Raw genomic sequence first — 21,792 nt, 5'->3', positions numbered from 1 at the left:
GTAGCCGAAAGGGCACGCGTCAACTCAAGCCGTCTTGCGTTAAATCTGAAACAGGATTCGTAATGAATGTGATAAAGAAAAGAACGTAGCTACTAGAACACTTAACTTTTATATCGTCCTTTGGTATACAGCATTCTTGATGATACAAGTGAGACTATCTTGAGATATGGTTAATGGCGCCTTGCTAGGTCGTTGCCATGGACTTAGCTGAAGGCTATTCTAACTGTCTCTCGGCAATTGAGAGAAATGCTTCGTACGTGTAGTCGCTAGCAATGTCGTCCGTACAACTGGGGCGAGTGTTAGTACGTCTCTCGAGACCTGCCTTGTGGTGGCGCTCGGTCTGCGATCCTGACAGTGGCGACACGCGGGTCCGACATGTACTATTGGACCGCGGCCGATTTAAGCTACCACCTAGCAAGTGTGGTGTCTGGCGGTGACACCACAACAAATATGCGGTAGGTATCGTTAACTGCTTGGAGTACAATTGAATAATACTGCTCGTTCTTTTATACCATAATGTCAGAACTTATTCCATCTACACAGCGTAAGCAGTTTGCAAAATGCAATTTAACATGCATTTCGCTGGAAATTTGAAACGGCAAGTGATTCCTATAAGGATAAAGTTATTGTCTAGAAACGTATACGGAATGACGGTGCTAGTGCATAGTAGAAGATTTCAGTACGCACACACTACTTGACACTTTATAAGGAACAGTCACATTTTTGCACAGGAATAACCAAGGGCAATGGACAGACGACAGGCGACAAATTACAAACGTAATACAGCTCTTCTTCTTATTCCGCTCATCGCGTTACAACGCTTCAACAAGTTTCCTCCATTCTGTTCTCTCCAGCGCAGTTCTCCACCATCTTCTAACCCTGAGGGCTTTCATATCTTCTTCGACACTGCTTTCGTGGCTTTCCTCTCTATATTCCTCCAGTTGGCCTCCATTCAAAATGATTTTTAGTTCTTCGCCTTGTATCCATCCCAAGGAGATGTCCAGGCCAGGCTATTCTCCTACTCTTTATAGTTCTTACAATGTCAGCTCCTTGTATCAGGCGATCCAGCCCAGTGTTCGTTCCAGATCCCCAAAACCCCCTGTTATCTTGAATTGCCACATAGCTCTTGCGCAAAACTCTGCGTTCAAATGTCCTGAGCTGCTACTCACCATCAAACGTTAGTGTCCATGTTTCACACCCGACGATTACAACTGGCCTGATCATGAGCACATATGTTTAAAGTTTCAGCTTTAGTAACCTAGGAGTCAACAATTTCTCAAACATGTGGAAGCATCTATTACCACTTAGGATGCGCTGCTTTATTTCATTTGACACGGAATTTGTCCTATTAATATGATATCCCATATAAGCGACGTTCTGCTCATGCTCAAAATTGAAACCAGCTACTGATACACTCATGCTCATAAATTAAGGATAATTGCAGAATTGATGACACACAACGTGGCACTACACAAAACTGGAGCTAACAGCAGAGGCACATAGGGAGCCCATACGACACAGATCTGTAAGTCCACGGTGTTGGTGATAACTTGAGAAAACTGTCCCGAAACACATGTGTTACAAAACCCCACTGTTTCCTGCGCATGTACCCCGACATCAATATGGGATATGATCACCATGCACACGTGCAAAGGCCGCACAATGGGTTGGCATACTCTGGATCAGGTGGTCGAGCAGCTGCTGGAGTATAGCCTCCCATTCTTGCACCAGTGCCTGTCGGAGCTCCTGAAGTGTCGTAGAGGTTTGAAGACGTGCAGCGATACGTCGACCGAGAGCATCCCAGATGTGCTCGATGAGGTATAGGTCTGGAGAACAGGCAGGCCACTCATTCGCCTGATATCTTCTGTTTCAAGGTTCTCCTCCACGATGGCAGCTCAGTGGCGCCGTGCGTTATCGTCCATCAAGAGGAAGGTGGGACCCACTGCACTCCTGAAAAGGCGGACAAACTGGTGCAAAATTACGTCAAGTTACACCTGACTTGTTACAGTTCCTCTGTCAAAGACATGCAGGGGTGTACGTGCACCAATCATAATCCCACCGCACACCGTCAAACCACGTCTTCCATACTTGTCCCTTTCAAGGACATTAAGGGGTTGGTATCTGGTTACTGGTTCACACCAGATGAAAACCTGGCGAGAATCACTGATCAGACTGTGCCTGGACTCGTCCGTGAACATAACCTGGACACCAGGCTTTACGGGCTCTCCTGTGACCAGGGGTCAGTGGAATGCACCTTGCAGGTCTCCGGGCGAATAAACCATGTCTGTTCAGTCGTCTGTAGACTGTATGTCTGGAGACAACTGTTGCAGTGGCTGCGGTAAGGTCCCGAGCAAGGCTACCTGCAGTACTCCGTGGCCATCTGCGGGCGCTGATGGTGAGATATCGGTCTTCTTGTGGTGTTGAACAGTGTGGACGTCCCGTATTGTAGCGCCTGGACACGTTTCCTGTCTGCTGGAATCGTTGCCATACTCTTGAGATCACACTTTGTGGCACACGGAGGGTCCGTGGTACGACCTGCTGTGTTTGACCAGCCTCCAGTCACCCTAACGTCATCAATAAATGTTCTTTGAGCCATTTTCAACACACAGTCATCAATAGCACGTCTGAAAACCTATGCACACTTACTCGCTGCACCGTACTCTGACATGCACCAACACACCTCTGCGTATGTGGACTGCTGCCAGCGCCACCGTGCAACGACCGCAGGTCAGATGCACCACAGGGTCATACCCCGAGGTGATTTAAACCCGCAAACCGCCCACCGAAACGTTGTTTCACCATTTATCAACATTATCCGTAATTTATGAGCATGATTGTAGTTATCCAAGTTTTTATTTCCCGTCCGGGATAAATTATTGTATGTATTTAGTCTTCTTTTCATTAATGACAAGGCTTTTAGGTAGTGTGGCTTCTTTCAGCTCACCTATTGTCCACTCTAGTGAAACTCCTACTAATACCTGCTACAGCGTTAGGATATGCAGATATCTGGGTTGACTTTGTGCCTACGAAACCAGATATTTGAAGCTTTTGAATGGCTGCTCGAAGAATCAGACTGGGAAGCATCGCAGAAAGGGCACCCCCTTGCCTGACTCCTTTACTAATGCCCAACCATTTACTAAGTTCTCAATCCACTTGGCACTGCAGCGTCGAACCAGCCAATGTTGCTTGGATAAGTGTAACATTAATTTTAATTTTAATAATTAACAGCCTCAGTTGCACCGTTTACCTACAATTTACCTAGGTTTCAGTCGGGATAACCCAACCTTCATCAGAATAACAGTAACTAGCGTTTGTCCATAGTGGACATCGTTAAGGTAAAACTACAAATCCATAAATCATCATCAGACTGTAATACTTATCTGGAACTGCCTCGGCCCCACTTCGCGACCGCGATGCGGCAGCCACTAGTGCTGGAGTTCCAGTACAGTTATTCTAGGTAAACGGTCCAACCGAGGCTGTTAATTATTAAAATTAAAATTAATATTTACACAGTTGCCGACAGGGCCGCGAAATGTTGAAGGTATTTAAGTGTAACATACTTAGATGATATACCGAGCAGCAGAAAAACATTTAACATTTCTGCCCTATCAAGGCTATCAAAGGCCTGCTTGAAGTCTACCTAGAGGTTATGAAGCGCAACATTATACTCATACGTTTTCCAACGTATTTGCCTTAGTCCGCAGCTCGTGGTCGTGCGGTAGCGTTCTCGCTCCCCGCGCCCGGGTTCCCGGGTTCGATTCCCGGCGGGGTCAGGGATTTTCTCTGCCTCGTGATGACTGGGTGTTGTGTGATGTTAGTTAGGTTTAAGTTGTTCTAGGGGACTGATGACCATAGATGTTAAGTCCCATAGTGCTCAGAGAGACGTATTTGCCTTAGCAGGAATATCTGATCCTTTGTTGACGTATTAGGCCGAAATCCACGCAGATATTCTTCCAGAATCTCTTCTGCATATGGAACTGACCTTTTATAAATAATATTAGAGAGAATCTTATAGGCTACATTCAGCAGGGTAATTCCTCTCTAATTCGAACAACTTGTTTCCTTTGTTCCGGCGTAACATGAAGCGCTGGCCTGGAACGCAACCGCAGAGAAGGCTGTGAGTCGACATCAACCAATAGGACGCGGACTAGGACAGCACCACGACAGGAGCGACCCCTATACGAAGAGAATAAAAGCACCGCTCCAGCTAGTGTCGGCGCAGTACAACGTAAAAGCCGTGTGACTAGGGCCTCCCGTCGGGTAGACCGTTCGCCTGGTGCAAGTCTTTCGAGTTGACGCCACTTCGGCGACTTGCGTGTCGATGGGGATGAAATGATGACGATAAGGACAACACAACACTCAGTCTCGGAGCGGAGAAAATCTCCGACCCAGCCGGGAATCGAACCCGGGCCGTTAGGTATGACATTCCATCGCGCTGACCACTTAGCTATAAGACGACTGTGATGTAAACTCTATAGCAGTGACTTATGCACTTGTGTCATTTACTTCCATGGAAATTGTATATATCGTAGGAGACTGATTATTTGCACGTTACCAGTTGCTTGCGACACCTCTTTGTAAAAGGGCAAAGTTAAGTATTGTCAGTTTAACTTATTGTAATAAACTCCATTGATAAGATTTGCTTGAATGTTGTCTAGCTATGCTAGGAAACAGCCTCCTAGGCACTCTATATTAAACAAGTGGGCAGGATCCCACATCCTTTCTTATCGATTGGTAGGATTACACCTAAAGTCCACTACATGAGGCACAGCACATACTTGATGCAGATGAAGTGGTTTATTTATACGGAAAAATGGCGTAGATTCCAGAACGTGACAAAGCGGTATAACAGACATAAATAACGTTCAATGTTTGACACAGGTCAGACTCCCAACATAAAGGTTATATCGGACTCTCAGTAAGGGATATTCCTTCTCGAGCAGTAATGTACTTTTGCACATGTTATTCATGCTGGCTACCAAAGTGCTGAGGAGTTCTGGGACGATATTGTCGCAATCCTCTTTCAAAGGCGGTTTTCAGTTCTTGCGCGGTTCGGGGAGGGGGTGTTTGTTGAGACACACGTCTACCAACAGCACCCTAGGCATGCTCTGCAGCGTTTTGGACCGAGGAGGATGCATGCTATTCCATACGTTCAATTTCTTCACTTTCCAGTATGTCCGACACCTTGGGTGTGAGCGGACGTTGTCGTCCATAAAGAGAAAGTCGGGACCTACCCCACCCCTGAAAAGACGGACATGAGCCAAAATAATTTCCCTGCAATACTGCTGTGCTGCAACTGTACCTCCCGTAAAGATATGCAGCCAAAGTGTATAACGCCTGCCCACAACGTAACGCCTAGGCCGTACCTATGACGTTCATGAATATTCTGTGGTGTGTAAAGTGTTCTTCTCCTTCTCTCACCACATTAACTAGTGGCCATAATCACTTGCCACAGTGAAGTGGTATTCGTCGGAGAACATCACTCTGGACATTACTGACTCCAACCAACATGTTCCCTACACGCGACAGCGTGGTTAAAGTGGGATGCATTTCACAGCCTTCCAACAATACCAACCAGCCTGACTTAATCGCCACTAAATGGTTCTGGCAGACACACGTGTACCCGTAGCAGATGCAAGGTCTGCAGAGGTCAACCTAGGAGTGAGATGTCTGTTCCTTTTCGCCACTAGGGATAGGCAAGTCTCTAGAGGAACGGAAGGTTCCAAATGATTGGAAAAGAGCACAGGTAGTCCCAGTCTTCAAGAAGGATCGTCGACTATAGACTTATATCTCTGACGTCGATCTACTGTAGAATTTTAGAACATGTTTTTGGCTCGCGTATCATGTCGTTTCTGGAAACCCAGAATCTAGTCTGTAGGAATCAACATGGATTCCGGAAACAGCGATCGTGTGAGACCCAACACGCTTTATTTGTTCATGAGACCCAGAAAATATTAGATACAGTCTCCCAGGTAGATGCCAGTTTCCTTGACTTCCGGAAGGCGTTCGATACAGTTCCGCACTGTCGCCTGATAAACAAAGTAAGAGCCTACGGAATATCAGACTAGCTGTGTGGCTGGATTGAAGAGTTTTTAGCAAACAGAACACAGCATGTTGTTCTCAATGGAGAGACGTCTACAGACCATAAAGTAACCTCTGGCGTGCCACAGGGGAGTGTTATGGGACCATTGCTTTTCACAATACATATAAATGCTAGTAGATAGTGTCGGAAGTTCCATGCGGCTTTTCGCGGATGATGCTGTAGTATACAGAGAAGTTGCAGCATTAGAAAATTGCAGCGAAATGCAGGAAGACATGCAGCGGATAGGCACTTGGTGCAGGGAGTGGCAACTGACCCTTAACATAGACAAATGTAATGTATTGCGAATACATAGAAAGAAGGATCCTTTATTGTATGATTATATGATAGCGGAACAAACACTGGTAGCAGTTACTTCTGTAAAATATCTGGGAGTATGCGTGCGGAACGATTTGAAGTGGAATGATCATATAAAATTAATTGTTGGTAAGGCGGGTACCAGGTTGAGATTCATTGGGAGAGTCCTTAGAAAATGTAGTCCATCAACAAAGGAGGTGGCTTACAAAACACTCGTTCGACCTATACTTGGGTATTGCTTATCAGTGTGGGATCCGTACCAGGTCGGGTTGACGGAGGAGATAGAGAAGATCCAAAGAAGAGGGGCGCGTTTCGTCACAGGGTTATTTGGTAAGCGTGATAGCGTTACGGAGATGTTTAGCAAACTCAAGTGGCAGACTCTGCAAGAGAGGCGCTCTGCATCGCGGTGTAGCTTGCTGTCCAGGTTTCGAGAGGGTGCGTTTCTATGAGGTATCGAATATATTGCTTCCCTCTACTTATACCTCCCGAGGAGATCTCGAATGTAAAATTAGAGAGATTCGAGCGCGCACGGAGGCTTTCCGGCAGTCGTTCTTCCCGCGAACCATACGCGACTGGAACAGGAAAGGGAGGTAATGACAGTGGCACGTAAAGTGCCCTCCGTCACACACCGTTGGGTGGCTTGCGGAGTACAAATGTAGATGCAGATATGAATCTATTCTCTTACGGTACTCTTCCACGATCGTAAGGATTCAAGTAATGTCTTACCGACAAGCTACTGCACAGCACGGAATGTCAGACTAATCGGTTGCACAAAAACCTTCGACAAACACCGTAGTGGATGAACACAGAGTGTTCATGCGCAGGATTCGCTGCAGTTAACACGTCGTGCTCTCTGCATCTCCTTTTACTATTACTAGTGAATGATCAGTAGGAATTGGCGGTGGCTCCGCAGCAATTGGCAGCTCTTTTTTTTTCCTTACAATCTTCAAGCGGCGTATACCTGTGAAATGTACCGTTAGGTGCTTTACTCAAACACAGCCCGTCTAAAACTTTTGTGAGTCGTGTTAGTGCAAAGAGTTTTACGTAGTCCATATACTGCTTTCACTGATCTGTAACAACAGGCAAATAAAGGAACATATTTTCGAATATTCTTCTACTATTCTTTCGGTTAAAGTGTAAAGCGTAAATGGAAACAGAAGCAGCTGCAAAGAAAAAGGTTAGATCAAGTGATTCAGGAAACAGTCCTCTGACACACGTTTCCACTTGAATAATCACGACAAAAGCAACAGATGTATTGGAATAGAAGTCGTTTATTCTTTTTAACATATGCTACCAGTTTCGACACCAAACAGCATCTCCATGCCCCAAGCGTAATCTGCCACCCACAACCGCAATGACGAAGACCAACGAAGTCTTCAAATGCGAGAATGTACGGCATCATGTGAAGCGAACAGAGTCATTTCAGTTGTGGTGGCAGGTTGCGCTTCGGCCCTGAAGATGAGATGTCGAAACTGGTAGCATGTGTTAAAAAGTATAAACGACATAGGATTTCCATACAGTTGCTGGTTTTGTTATCATTATTCAAGTACTTTATGTCCTGCTGCAGCTCCACTTCCCTTGACGGTTTACCAGAGACATTTCTTGTTGGTCTCGAATCCGGTCTGTAGCAACGGCTGAAGCTGTCTAGACACAGACAGCAGCTGCTGATAAACAACCAAGGCTTGTGCAGCCAACTTGAAACAGACGCAGAGTCGAATAAGTTTGCTCTGCGCGTCTGTTACCCTAATTACGCGTTGATGGCTACACTGATTTTGTTCCGTGCCAGAACCACGACCGAAAACAGCGATACAAACGCAATAATCACGAATACTAAAAATTTCTGACGATATTAGTGCACAAAAGTAGCACATTACATGCAGCAAAATTTATGACGGTGAGGACTTCTCTGGCCTTAAGAACACTTATAACTGTGAGCAGTGGTCTGTGTTCCGCCAAAGTCAACGACAGTACCGTTTTATACGATTCTCTATGTTTCGCACGTCTTATCTGACCTAAAGCTCTCCACGTTACTCGCCGCTACTCATATCCACCGGAAAGTTCGCCACTGCGTTTTATACAGGTAGTAGGAGTAATCCACTAAATTACAGGCCCATATCGTTAACGTCGATATGCAGCATGATTTTAGAACATATATTGTGTTCGAGCATTATGAATTACCTCGAAGAAAACGGTCTATTGACACACAGTCAACATGGGTTTAGAAAACATCGTTCCTGTGAAACACAACTAGCTCTTTATTCACATGAAGTGCTGAGTGCTATTGACAAGTGATTTCACATCGATTCCGTATTCCTGGATTTCGGGAAGGCTTTTGACACTGTACCACACAAGCGGCTCGTAGTCAAATTGCGTGCTTATGAAATATCGTCTCAGTTATGTGACTGGATTTGTGATTTCCTGTCAGAGAGGTCACAGTTCCGTTCGTAGTAATTGACGGAAAGTCATCGAGTAAAACAGAAGTGATTTCAGGCGTTCCCCAAGGTAGGATTATAGGCCCTTTGCTGTTCTTTATCTATATAAATGATTTTGGAGACGATTTCAGCAGCGGCCGGCCGAAGTGGCCGTGCGGTTAAAGGCGCTGCAGTCTGGAACCGCAAGACCGCTACGGTCGCAGGTTCGAATCCTGCCTCGGGCATGGATGTTTGTGATGTCCTTAGGTTAGTTAGGTTTAACTAGTTCTAAGTTCTAGGGGACTAATGACCTCAGCAGTTGAGTCCCATAGTGCTCAGAGCCATTTTGATTTCAGCAGCCCTCTTCGGTTGTTTGCATATGACGCTGTCGTTTATCGATTAATAAAGTCATCATAAGATCAAAACAAACTGCAAAACGATTTACAAGAAATATCGGAATGGTACGAAAAGTGGCAGTTGACCCTACATAACGAAAAGTGTGAGGTCATCCACATGAGTGCTAAAAGGAACGCGTTAAACTTCGGTTACACGATAAATCAGTCTAATCTAAAAGCCGTAAATGCAACTAAATACCTAGGTGTTACAATTAGGAACAATTTAAATTGGAAGGAACACACAGAAAATGTTGTGGGGAATGCTAACCAAAGACTGCGTCTCATTGGCAGGACACTTAGAAAATGTAACAGACCTACTAGGGAGACTGCCTATACTACGCTTGTCTGTCGTCTTTTAGAATACTGCTGTGTGGTGTGGGATCCTTACCAGATAGGACTGACGGGGTACATCGAAAAAGTTCAGAGAAAGGCAGCACGGTTTGTATTATCGCTAAATATGGGAGAGAGTGTCACAGAAATGATACAGGATGTGGGCTGGAAATCATTAAAAGAAAGGCGTTTTTCGTGGCGACGGAATCTTCTCACGAAATTCCAATCACCAACTTTCTCCTCCGAAGGCGAAAATATTTTGTTGACACCGACCTACATAGGGAGGAACGATCACCAACATAAAATATGGGAAGTCAGAGCTCGTACGGAAAGGTACAGGTGTTCATGCTTTCCGCGCGCTATTCGAGATTGTAATAAAGAGAATTGTGAAGGTGGTTCGACGAACCGTCTGCCAGGCACTTTTGCAGAGTATCCATGTAGATGTAGATGTAGATGTAAATAAACGTGAAGAGCAAACAAATCTGAGTGACAAGTGGAAACATAAACACGACACAGTGGAAGTAATGTCTAGCACGGCGTCTTTTTCAGTACACGACGGCGTTGGCTGCGGACATCGTTGGTACCGAGTGCATGCCGGCGTGTTTAACAGGAGACCCGCTGTGTAACATGTGGGGCGCTGCAAGTGCAACACGGCGCATTCTCGCACACACATGTGGCACTCACTGCATGTGGCGACAACTAGACAAGTGGAGCTTTGCAGCTAAGCTAGCAAGTGGCCGAGATATCAGGTTAAGGCGGGCGCCGGCATGTCAGCATACTTAACACACGGGCTTCCCACATGTACAAATTAACACGTGATCACTTAAGCAATGTTCTCAACTGCTAGCCACAAAAATTGCAACGCCGTGTAGGCTGTATGCAACAGATTTCAAACTGGTATGAAGTTAAGTACACTACTGGCCATAAAAATTGCTACACCACGCAGATGACGTGCTACAGACGCGAAATTTAACCGACTCGAAGAAGATGCTGTGATATGAAAATGATTAACTTTTCAGAGCATTCACACAAGGTTGGCGCCGGTGGCGACACCTAAAACGTGCTGACACGAGGAAAGTTTCCAACCGATTTCCCATACACAAACAGCAGTTGACCGGCGTTGCCTGGTGAAACGTTGTTGTGATGCCTAGTGTAAGGAGGAGAAATGCGTACATCAGGTTTCCGAATTTGATAAAGGTCAGATTGTAGCCTATCGCCATTGTGGTTTATCGTATCGCGACATTGCTGCTCGCGATGACTGTTAGCAGAATATGGAATCGGTGGGTTCACGATGGTAATACGGAACGCCGTGCTGGATTCCAACGGCCTCGCATCATTAGCAGTCGAGATGACACGCATCTTATCCGCATGGCTGTAACGGATCGTGCAGCCATGTCTCGATCCCTGAGTCAACAGATGAGGACGTTTGCAAGACAACAACCATCCGCACTGACAGTTCGACGACGTATGCAGCAGCATGCACTATCAGGTCGGAGACCATTTCTGCGGCTACCCTTGACGCTGCATCACAGACAGGAGCGCGTGCGATGGTGTACTCAACGACGAACCTGGGTGCACGAATGGAAAAACGCCATTTTTTCGGATGACTTCAGGTTCTGTTTACAGCATCACGATGGTCGCATCCGTGTTTGGCGACATCGCGGTGAACGCACATTGGAAGCGTGTATTCGTCATCGCCATACTGGCGTCCCATCCGGCGTGATGGTATGGGGTGCCATTGGTTACACGTCCCGGGCAAATGGTTCAAATGGCTCTGAGCACTATGCGACTTAACTTCTGAGATCATCAGTCGCCTAGAACTTAGAACTAATTAAACCTAACTAACCTAAGGACATCACACACATCCATGCCCGAGGCAGGATTTGAACCTGCGACCTTAGCGGTTGCTCGGTTCCAGACTGTAGCGCCTAGAATCACACGGCCACTTCGGCCGGCCTGTCCCGGTCATCTCTTGTTCACACTGACGGCACTTTGAACAGTGGACGTTACATTTCAGACGTGTTACGACCCGTGGCTCTACCCTTCATTCGATCCCTGCGAAACGCTACATTTCAGCGGGATAATGCACGACCGCATGTTGCAGATCCTGTACGGGCCTTTCTAGATACAGAAAATTTTCGACTACTGCCATGGCCAGCACATTCTCCAGATCTCTCACCAATTGAAAACGTCTGGTCAATAGTGGCCGAGCAACTGTCTCGTCACAATACGCCAGTCACTACTCTTGATGAACTGTGGTATCGTGTTGAAGCTGCATGGGCATCCAAGCTCTGTTTGACTCAATGCCCAGGCGTATCAAGGCCGTTATTACGGCCAGAGGTGGTTGTTCTGGGTACTGATTTCTCAGGATCTATGCACCCAAATTGCGTGAAAATGTAATCACACGTCAGTTCTAGTATAATACATGTGCGCAATGAATACCCGCTTATCATCTGCAGTTCTTCTTGGTGTAGCAATTTTAATGGGCAGTAGTGTACATGTTTGGATATGCAAATGATTTGCGTTTCAGAACAACCGCACAATTTAAATTGGTCTGACGCTCTCTACATCCTGTATATAAGGAGTGATTATGCATTTCAGTTTTTGTTGTTATGCCTTGTAAATAAGATGAAATGTGTGTCACAATGTGTCGGAATTCAACAACGAAACGTTAGTGGCCTATCGACACTACAGTTTCGTCCCACAATATTGCTGCTCGTGTTGGTCAGCATTCAACACTCTCATTTCAATATGTCTTTGGGCTCTACATTTCTACATCTACATAGATACTCAGCAAGCCACCGTACGGTGCGTGGCGCGGGGGGGGGGGGGGGGGGGGGGGGCAATTTCCCACTACTAGTCATTTCATTTCCTGTTCCACATTCAAATAGAGCGAGGAAAAAACGACTGTATACATGCCTCCGTACGAGCCCTAATTTCTCGCATCTTCGGCGTACTTGTGCGCAATGCATGTTGGCGGCAGTAGAATCTTGCAGAAGTCCGCTTTAAATGCCGGTTCTGTAAGTTTTCTAAGTAGCGTTTCTCGAAAAGAACGTCTCCTTGTCTCCAGGGATTCCCTTGAGTTTCGGAAGCATCTCGGTAACACTTACGTGTTGTTCGAACCTACCTGTAACATACCAGCCAGCCTCTGAACTGCTTGAGCTGCCTTCCTTTAATCCGAGCTGGTACGGATCCCAAACACTCAAGCAGTACTAAAGAATAGGTCGCACCAGTGTCCCATATGCGGTCTCCTCTGCAAGTGAACAACTCTTCCCTAAGCCGGCCGCGGTGGTCTCGCGGTTCTAGGCGCGCGGTCCGGTACCGTGCGACTGCTACGGTCGCAGGTTCGAATCCTGCCTCGGGCATGGATGTGTGTGATGTCCTTAGGTTAGTTAGGTTTAAGTAGTTCTAAGTTCTAGGGGACTGATGACCACAGCAGTTGAGTCCCATAGTGCTCAGAGCCATTTTGAACTCTTCCCTAAAATTTTCCCAATAAGCCGAAGTCAATCATCCGCCCTCGCTACTTCAGTTCTCACATGCTCGTTCCATCTCATACCGCTTTGCAAAACTACATCCAGATATTTAAACGACTTGTCTATGTCAAACAGGACACAACTAATACTGTACTCGAACATTACAGGTTTGAACTTCCCAAATTTAGAAGTAGCTGCCATTCACACACCGACCGGAAATTTTGTGTAAGCCGTCTGGTATCTTCCTACAGTCGTTTAACTTCGATACCTTATGGTACACCACGGTATCACCAGCAAACAACTGCAGATTGCTGTCCACCCCGTCCGCCAAATCGTTTATGTATGTAGAAAACAACAGCAGTCTTAGGGCACTTCCCTGGGGCACTCCTGACAATAGTCTACTTAAGCAGTTCCAGATAGGATCCGTGCAGGAGCTCGTCGAATCCATGCGACTAGCGCCTGACAGGAGAGAGATATTGTTTACTCAGACATGCAGTGTGCTACAGGCTGGTCATGTACCTATGGTAGGAAAGGGGCTTGTTTGCACCAACAGAAGTGCCCGCCACTGACACCGCGACGACGCCGCACAAGCAGGAACTGTCAGCATGCAAACTATTTTCCGGTTTTCCTTCATGCGGCAACACAGAGAGGCACGCTGATAGCGGTGCTCTGAACGGCAGCACTGGATGCGGGGGTGGAAACACACCGTCTCCTCAGACGAGTCCTCGTTCTGTGCGCAGGATCACGTGCGTGGAGACTCCGAGAAGAATGAATGTTGCCAATAGCAATCGTCTTCGTCATACTGGCTCAGCACGTCGTATGTCATGGGGTGCCACAGGATACTTAACACAATCACCTCTATTTTTCTCATCTGTTAATTTGGACAGCAGGAGATACAATTCTGAAGCGTTAAAGCTGGTTCCTTTGAAGTGCACTGTGGCAGAGGGAGGACAGTAGTTGATCCGATGTCTATCGAAGATGTGGCCACACCACTGCAGGAGGGATCGAGCGGTGGTGTGCAAACATGCAGTGCAGAAACACTCGCTATGGAGTTTGTTGCTCGCATAGAAGTTGAGAATGAATGGACGTGCAACTTTCTGTAGGCAAACGAAGCTCATGTCCATTTCCAAGTACATGAAAATACGCAGAGCTGTTGTATATGGTGCACGCACGTCAGCCGGTAACACATCATTCTGCTAAGATGACTGTGCGATGTGGGTGGCCATCATCTTTTATCGTAGGGCCGTATATTTATATTTATTACATGCTGTTTCTCAAAAAAACGTCAAAGCTGATTTTTCTTTGTAATCTTCTGTAAATGTTAAGTACAATTTGTTCTAGCCATTAACGGTCTTCCGGGCACGTGTTTCGCTACGAAGCATTGGCGCAGTGTCATCCAGTTTCATGATAAGTATGAATAGCGAGACAATTACAGCACAAGCAGCGCTTAATCCCGTTACGGAGACCGTGACTGTACACGACTTTTGAAATAAAAATTACGTAGCTTAAGTACGATTAAAAAAATTTTTATGGCTGTTAATACATTTTATGGGTAATAATTGAGAAGGCGGTGAAAAACATAACAATGCTTTCTTTTGTTTCAGGATTGTCAGCAAATATGGCGTTATCGTTTGAACAACGGAAATCGGTGCTAAAGTGTTGCTGGAAAACAGAGAATGTGAGTGCGGTGCGCCGACGTTGGAGAGTTGAATTTGGACACCACCACCGACAAAACTAATAATTACAAGAATCGGAGATAAGTTTGAAGTAGAAGGAACTGAGCACGATGTGAAGAAGGGACATAGCGGACTAAAGAGAAGTTCAGCAGACAATGAGAGTCTTGATGCAGTAATCCAAGGATATACATGATCCCCGAATAAATCTGTGAGGCAATTGCTCTAGTAAGACTGGGATCTTCAGAAGCAGTGTTCATAGAATTTTGCGGTCTCTGATAGGCCTGATAGGCGAAGGGAATTTTGTGAGTGGTTCATGAACAGATGTAAAGAAGAGCAACGTTTCCAAGATCGAATTCTTTGATCATATGGCACAACCAACATAATTTCGTGTACTCGGCCAGGGAGAATCCATAGGCAACCGAGCAGAGGCATGTTAATCTACCAGGAGTAACAGTCTGATGTGGTCTGTCTTCTAGAGGGTCAATCGGGCCGTACTTCTATGACAACACTGTCACGGGCGACTCGTACTTGGAAACGTTGGAAATGATAACTCCTGGTCTTAGCGTTGCGTTTGGAAATGAAGATTATTACTTTCAACAGGATATGCGGGCATTTCTCAATCGTACATTCCCTGCCAGATGGATAGGACGAGGAGGGAGTGTGGAGTATACCGCTCGATCTCCAGATTTAACTTCTCTAGTCTCCTTTCTGTGGGGTACTCTCAAGATCACAGTTTACGCTGCGAGACCATAGACACTGGATGATCTTAGAGAGCAAATTGAGCAATCCCGTGATGCTGTTCCAACAATAAAGTTGGCATGTCGCTCAGTCGTAAGTCGTTGTCGACGATGTATTGCGATGGACGGACGCCAGTTTCCACATGTATCACTTTAAGTCGGACCATGAGGCATCTAACACCACTAAAATTGTATTTCTAACATCTTCCATTAAAGAGATGTTCAGTTTCAAAGAGTGTATTCATTATTTTGGGATACCCTGTATATGCGTTGGAAATACGTATATTGTTTTTGAAACACCCCGTACTATGAGCGTTGGCATGAAAAGACCACACCTGCTCTTGAGGCTTATTGTCCGAAGGGCTTGAATACTAAAATAAATTATTGGTGCGCTTTCGGAGCTCGCAAATTCGGAAGTCAGCCGGCAGCCGTCGTGGGATGGTGACGTCGAGTGCCCTCTTTGGCAAGATGGTGTCCTAGTAGTGTAGGCCCATTTTAGACGTTGAGCGAAGGTCATCCTTCGTGATCAACCGAGTTATTTGTTGCAATACGAAAAACTAAGATATTCTGAAAGTGCGTTCTCCTGCGGGAACGTAGATTTCGGGTTGAGCCATTCCTGCATACATACTAGGCGGTTGTTGCCGTTTTAGCGTGTATGCAGACGGTCTGCAGGCAAAGATCTCAGTTCCGGTGATAGAGCCTAACAGTCAACTGGACGATGGTGTTTTAGTGAACGAGACGGTCTCCGTGAGATCTTCTTAGAAGGAAAAAATGGTTCAAATGGCTCTAAACACTATGGGACTTAATATCTGAGGCCATCAGTCCCCTAGACTTAGAACTGCTTAAACCTAACTAATCTAAGGACATCACACACATCCATGCCCGAGGTAGGATTCGAACCTGCAGGGGGATTCCGGACGGAAGTGCCTAGAACCGCTCGGCCACAGCGGCCAGGTTCTTAGAAGATAATAAATTACAATGGTTTCCGCGGAATCTCTCAAGTTTGGATTACAAACTGTAGACTGTTATCTCGTTTTCTTTATGGAAGACATAATCGGCGAGAGCAAATGTATACCAGTTTGTGATCGTGCAGTGACTGTTTTCAGTGCACGTTTTCCAATCCAGTAGTCGGATCTGAGACTCATTTCAAAGTAACTTTGTAACGTTGTTACTTTATTTTGCTATGAAAGCGGTACTGATAGACAATAAAAGCGGGTTAAAAGCTGTGAGCTGTCTGGGGAAGTTAACCGTGCATTACTGCGCAACTGTTTCACCAGATATCTAGTCTAGGTTTACCAAATTCCCAAACAGACTAACATTAATTATAATCTTTTAATAGTCATACAACAACCGGTAATATATATATAAAAAAGAGAATTTAAATAAAAAGAAATAAATCAGTTTATATTTGGAAATTTATTTTAAGATTGATCATTGAAATTTCAGCATATTAAACTCGATTCATAACTAAGCTGATGCCTTATTTAGGATTGTGAAAATGTGAGATTATAATCTTACGGAACACATCAAATATGGAGCCAAGATTGGGAGACTGCATACAACACTGCATTCATAAAATAACACACGAAGAACGTTGAAACATATGCAAGAGGAAATTAACCACAACAACCGATTCAATTTTCACCCAAAGAAATTGCGTTCGTAGCACAATCCTGTCCCTTATGTAATTACCACACACTGGTATACTAAATTCATACTAACTCTCTGTGAAATCTTCCCAAAAAGAATAGCTGAGGGCTACTTTGATGATTACACTACATGCTTCACGTGGTCAACTTGGTTTACACAAAGCGTATAACTCCACAATAATTTTGATAATTAAAATAAATTAGATCGAAAAGCAACTTACAAAAGAAAAACCTCGAACTGGTTACTAACGTCTTACTATTAACCTGATGGGTCAAACAGTTATATAAGCACGTGGTACTGGTCTCGCAAAGTACACCCCACGTGGGTTGAACATAAAGAAAAGTTGCTATATTGAAAAATATTGTCAAGACGAGACGTTATAATCACACAACCATTCGCATTTAAGATTGATCTTAGTTAGAGTTACTGATCAACACGTGGTTCCACTTTACTCACAAAGTAGTGACAAAGCAACTACCGGAAAATAATCTGAACTTCACACGAGAATTACACTGCGCTGCAATTTAAGATAACATTAGATATTTTAGAGATAAACCTGAAATAAAGGTGATTAAATTTTCAGTTAGGCTGAACTTAAGAAATCCATTGTCCTACGGACTTAGCAGACACGCGCTTAGCCGGAGTTCTTACCACTTCAGACGCTCACCACGGACAGACTGACTGGTCCCTTCCTGAGGGGTGGCTCACAAATACAAACGGAAGTGACCAGAGGGGCAGCTTCCTATACCAACATGACAACGGACGGACAGGACCATACTAAGGATAGAAACCTCTTTGCTTTTAGAAAGCGTAGCCACCTGTTCCGACGTTGGTCCTACTGTTCTCTAGCAGACAGGCTTGTCTGCTACCCTCAAGCATGAAACTAGAAATACATTTGCTCATTCATCCTCTCACACAGAAGGGAAGGGGGATGACAGTATCTTATCATATACAGTATATAAAAGAAAGCGGATGTAGGTTCCGTATGGGACTGTGTGACATGAATTACATATAAACTGTGTTTTAAAGTGCAGTAGTGTGACAGAACGTTCTTGTTTATGTGTAAAAGTAACACGTTCCAATACTCAGTCTCCTCCCAGATAGTCAGAAACGCCACAGTAAATTTAGAAGAGGAATTTATGCCGTAAATGACAACAGATTTAAGAAATTAAACATGAAAGGAATCCAACAGAGACCTTTCAACTTGGTTTCTGCAAGGCAATGTTTAGTGGTACGTGCGCAGTAACAATTTGAAATCTTTCTTGGGGTCTCAAAGCGAGACTGGCGCATCTTATTTATATTGATTTTAGACATGGAGCAGTGCATAAAATATACTCAAATACGCTAAGAGACGTTTGCGACTAAGTCAGTGGGGCAGCAATTCATGTAATTTATCTCGAGCGCTGCACATCACCATGAGTGCGTGGGTTATGATCGATGCCGAAAAGGTTGACTTTGCAGGCCCCCATAGCAGTTCCGTGGACAAGACGGAAGGGACGTTTCAATATGTTCAATTTGTTCAAGACGCCTCCAAGATTCTATCGTTTTGGTACAATCTGTATGTTAGTGGATACTGTCTGACTCGACCGTGACGCTATTCCGAAGATTAAAAGGAGCGATCAAAAAGTTTCCGTTCAAAGGCCGTACGTTCCATAATCGGTATGCCAATCAAGCAAAACCACCGTGAGAAATGAGGCAAGCATCCCACCGACGATGTTGAAGATACATGTTTCATAGAACACCGTTTCCTTCCGCAAGAAGAAGTCCTTAACAGCATGCTGTATGTCCTCGTCCAGCAGGACTCCTTGACCCTTCAAGACCTTTTTTAAGGAGCCAAATGTGTGATAATCGCATGGGGAGAAATTAGGGCTACCGGGTGGATGCTCGAACGTCCCTGAATTGAGTTAGTGCAATTTCTGCGTTACAGTTTCGATATGGGGACGGACCTTATAATGATGCACTAGCGCCACCATTCCACAACCGAAGTTTGCGACAGACATGCTGTCTCATACGCAATCTTCATTCTCCAATGGATGTGTACCGGTATTTCTCTTTCGGCAGTCAAGAAAAAGAATAGGGGCTTTGCGGTTCTAGGCGCTTCAGTCTGGAACCGTGTGACCTCTACGGTCGCAGGTTCGAATCCTGCCGCGGGCAAGGATGTGTGTGATGGCCTTAGGTTAGTTAGGTTTAAGTAGTTCTAAGTTCTAGGGGCTGATGACCTCAGATGTTAAGTCCCATAGCACTCAGAGCCATTTGAACCATTTTAAAAAGAATAACTGCACGTTGGTCCTGTTTGGGCACATTTGGTAATACCGTCGCCATAGTTCACATTCCTGCATTTACCGCGCGCCCTTCGTAAAGAGACGAATGCCAGACTAAGAGTTACCTACATAGACCCACTCCCGTTGTTATCCCATACACCCTGACCGCAAATTTCTACTTCAATCTGGTGGTTCGATCTGTAATGCTGCCATTCAAGAACAGCGTTTATTCTATATTTTCCGTCAGGGTAACGTACGCCCACATACCATTTTTGTAACCCAACATGCTCTACATAGTGTCGACATGTTTCCTTGGCCTGCTCGATCACCAGGTCGGTCTCCAACCGAACACGTTTGGGACTCCATCGGACGACAACTTCGGCCGGCCGGAGTGGCCGAGCGGTTCTAGGCGCTTCAGTCTGGAACCGCGCGACCGCTACGGTCGCAGGTTCGAATCCTGCCTCGGGCATAGATGTGTGTGATGTCCTTAGGTTAGTTAGGTTTAAGTAGTTCTATGTTCTAGGGGACTGAGGACCACAGCAGTTAAGTCCCATAGTGCTCAGAGCCATTTGATTTGACAACTTCAGAGTAATCCACAAACAACATTAACCGCCACTGTATTGATTGACGAAGTGCAACAAGCATGGACGTCCATCCAACAAACTGACATCCGGCACCTGTACTACATAATGCATGCGCATTTTTATGCTTGATTACACCAGTTGTTAATGTACCAGCATTTCGCATTTTGAATGACGTATCCCGGGCTTGCGTTAACCTGTGATCTTGCAATGTTATTCACTTAAACATATGTTACCTAGACAAATGTATTCCCGAAATTTCTGTACTTTACATTAATTATTTTTTGGTGCAGCGATTTTTATTCCTTCAGTGTATATGCAGAAATCTGAATTCCAGAACAAAACCAGCGGAATGAAGAATGACCTGCATGAAATCGACACCTTGCATGGGAACTGTTGATCCTCTTAATAAATAAATGTGAAACATTAGGTGTATCTCGGCGTTTGACTAGATTATTGGCGAACAGTCATTGGAAGCAGAAAAATCTGTGAAACATCCACGTTAATGCATCCTGAGGAACCTAAAGCGAAACGATATCATAAAGCTAATCCGTTATCGATGATGGAATAAATGAGTTTCCTTTGAATTGTCCCAAGTAAAGGTAATTCACCTACGAAAGACTCGCTAGGGTCATTCCAAAAGAAAAGCACAATGTTTTTTTTTTAACATCCAGTTTATTTTCCATACCTTTGATAATTTTATCGTACGCCGATATACTCTTGAGAGGAAAAATGCCATTTCCTACATAATCTCCGCCTCTTTCAACTGCCTTACGTCACCATGGAACTGAGGCACGTATACATGCACGGCAGAAGACAGGACCAACGCTTTTGAGCCAGTGTTTAGCAGCTTTCAAAAGGGAGTCATAGAATTTTCGAATATGTTTTATGCTCGCATATTATGACATTTCCGGAGATCTAAAATCTCATTTGTACGAACCAGCATGGGTTCCGAAAACAACGATCGTGTGAAAACCGGAAACCCAGCCCGCTCTGTTCGTCCACGAGACCCAGAAAGCAGTTGATACAGGCGTCTAGGTAGATGTGTTCTTAACTTCCGGAGGGCATTCCATACAGTTCCACACTGCCACCTAATGAACAGAATACGAGCGTACTGAATATCAGACCACTGCGTGACTGGACTGGAGAGATTCTAGGAAAGAGAAAACAGGAAGTAATTCTAAACTGGGAAAAGTCTTCAGACGTGAAAGTTACTGCGGGCGTGTCCCAGGGGAGTGTTATGGGACCTTTACTTTCCGCAGTATGTTTAAATGACCAAGTACATAATGCCGGAAGTCCCATGAGGCTGTTCGTGGATGATCCGTTGTATACAGAGAAGTCGTGGCAGTAGAAACTTGTAGCGAAATGCAGGAAGAGCTGCAGAGGATCGACGTTTGGTTCAGGGAGTGGCTACTGGCTCTGAGCACTATGGGACTTAACATCTATGGTCATCAGTCCCCTAGAACTTAGAACTACTTAAACCTAACTAACCTAAGGACATCACACAACACCCAGTCATCACGAGGCAGAGAAAATCCCTGACCCCGCCGGGAATCGAACCCGGGAACCCGGGCGCGGGAAGCGAGAACGCTACCGCACGACCACGAGCTGCGGACTGGAGTGGTTACTGACGATGGAAGTAAACAAGCTTAACGTTTGCGACTGTATACACAAAATGACCGTTATGCTATGATTACACAATTGTATAACAATCACTGGAAGCGTTACTTCCATAAAATAACTACGAGCATGCGTACGGATTGATCTGAAATGGAATGACCACATAAAATTAATCACAAGTACGGCATATGCCAGAATGACATTCATCGGAAGAACCCACAAGGTATGTAATCTATCAATAAAGGAAGGTAGCTTACAAAA

The sequence above is a fragment of the Schistocerca nitens genome, chromosome 1, assembly GCF_023898315.1.
Source record: "Schistocerca nitens isolate TAMUIC-IGC-003100 chromosome 1, iqSchNite1.1, whole genome shotgun sequence".
In the NCBI taxonomy this organism is placed as follows: domain Eukaryota; kingdom Metazoa; phylum Arthropoda; class Insecta; order Orthoptera; family Acrididae; genus Schistocerca; species Schistocerca nitens.
The sequence above is the reverse complement of the archived record's forward strand: the minus strand, read 5'-3'. Positions refer to the sequence as shown.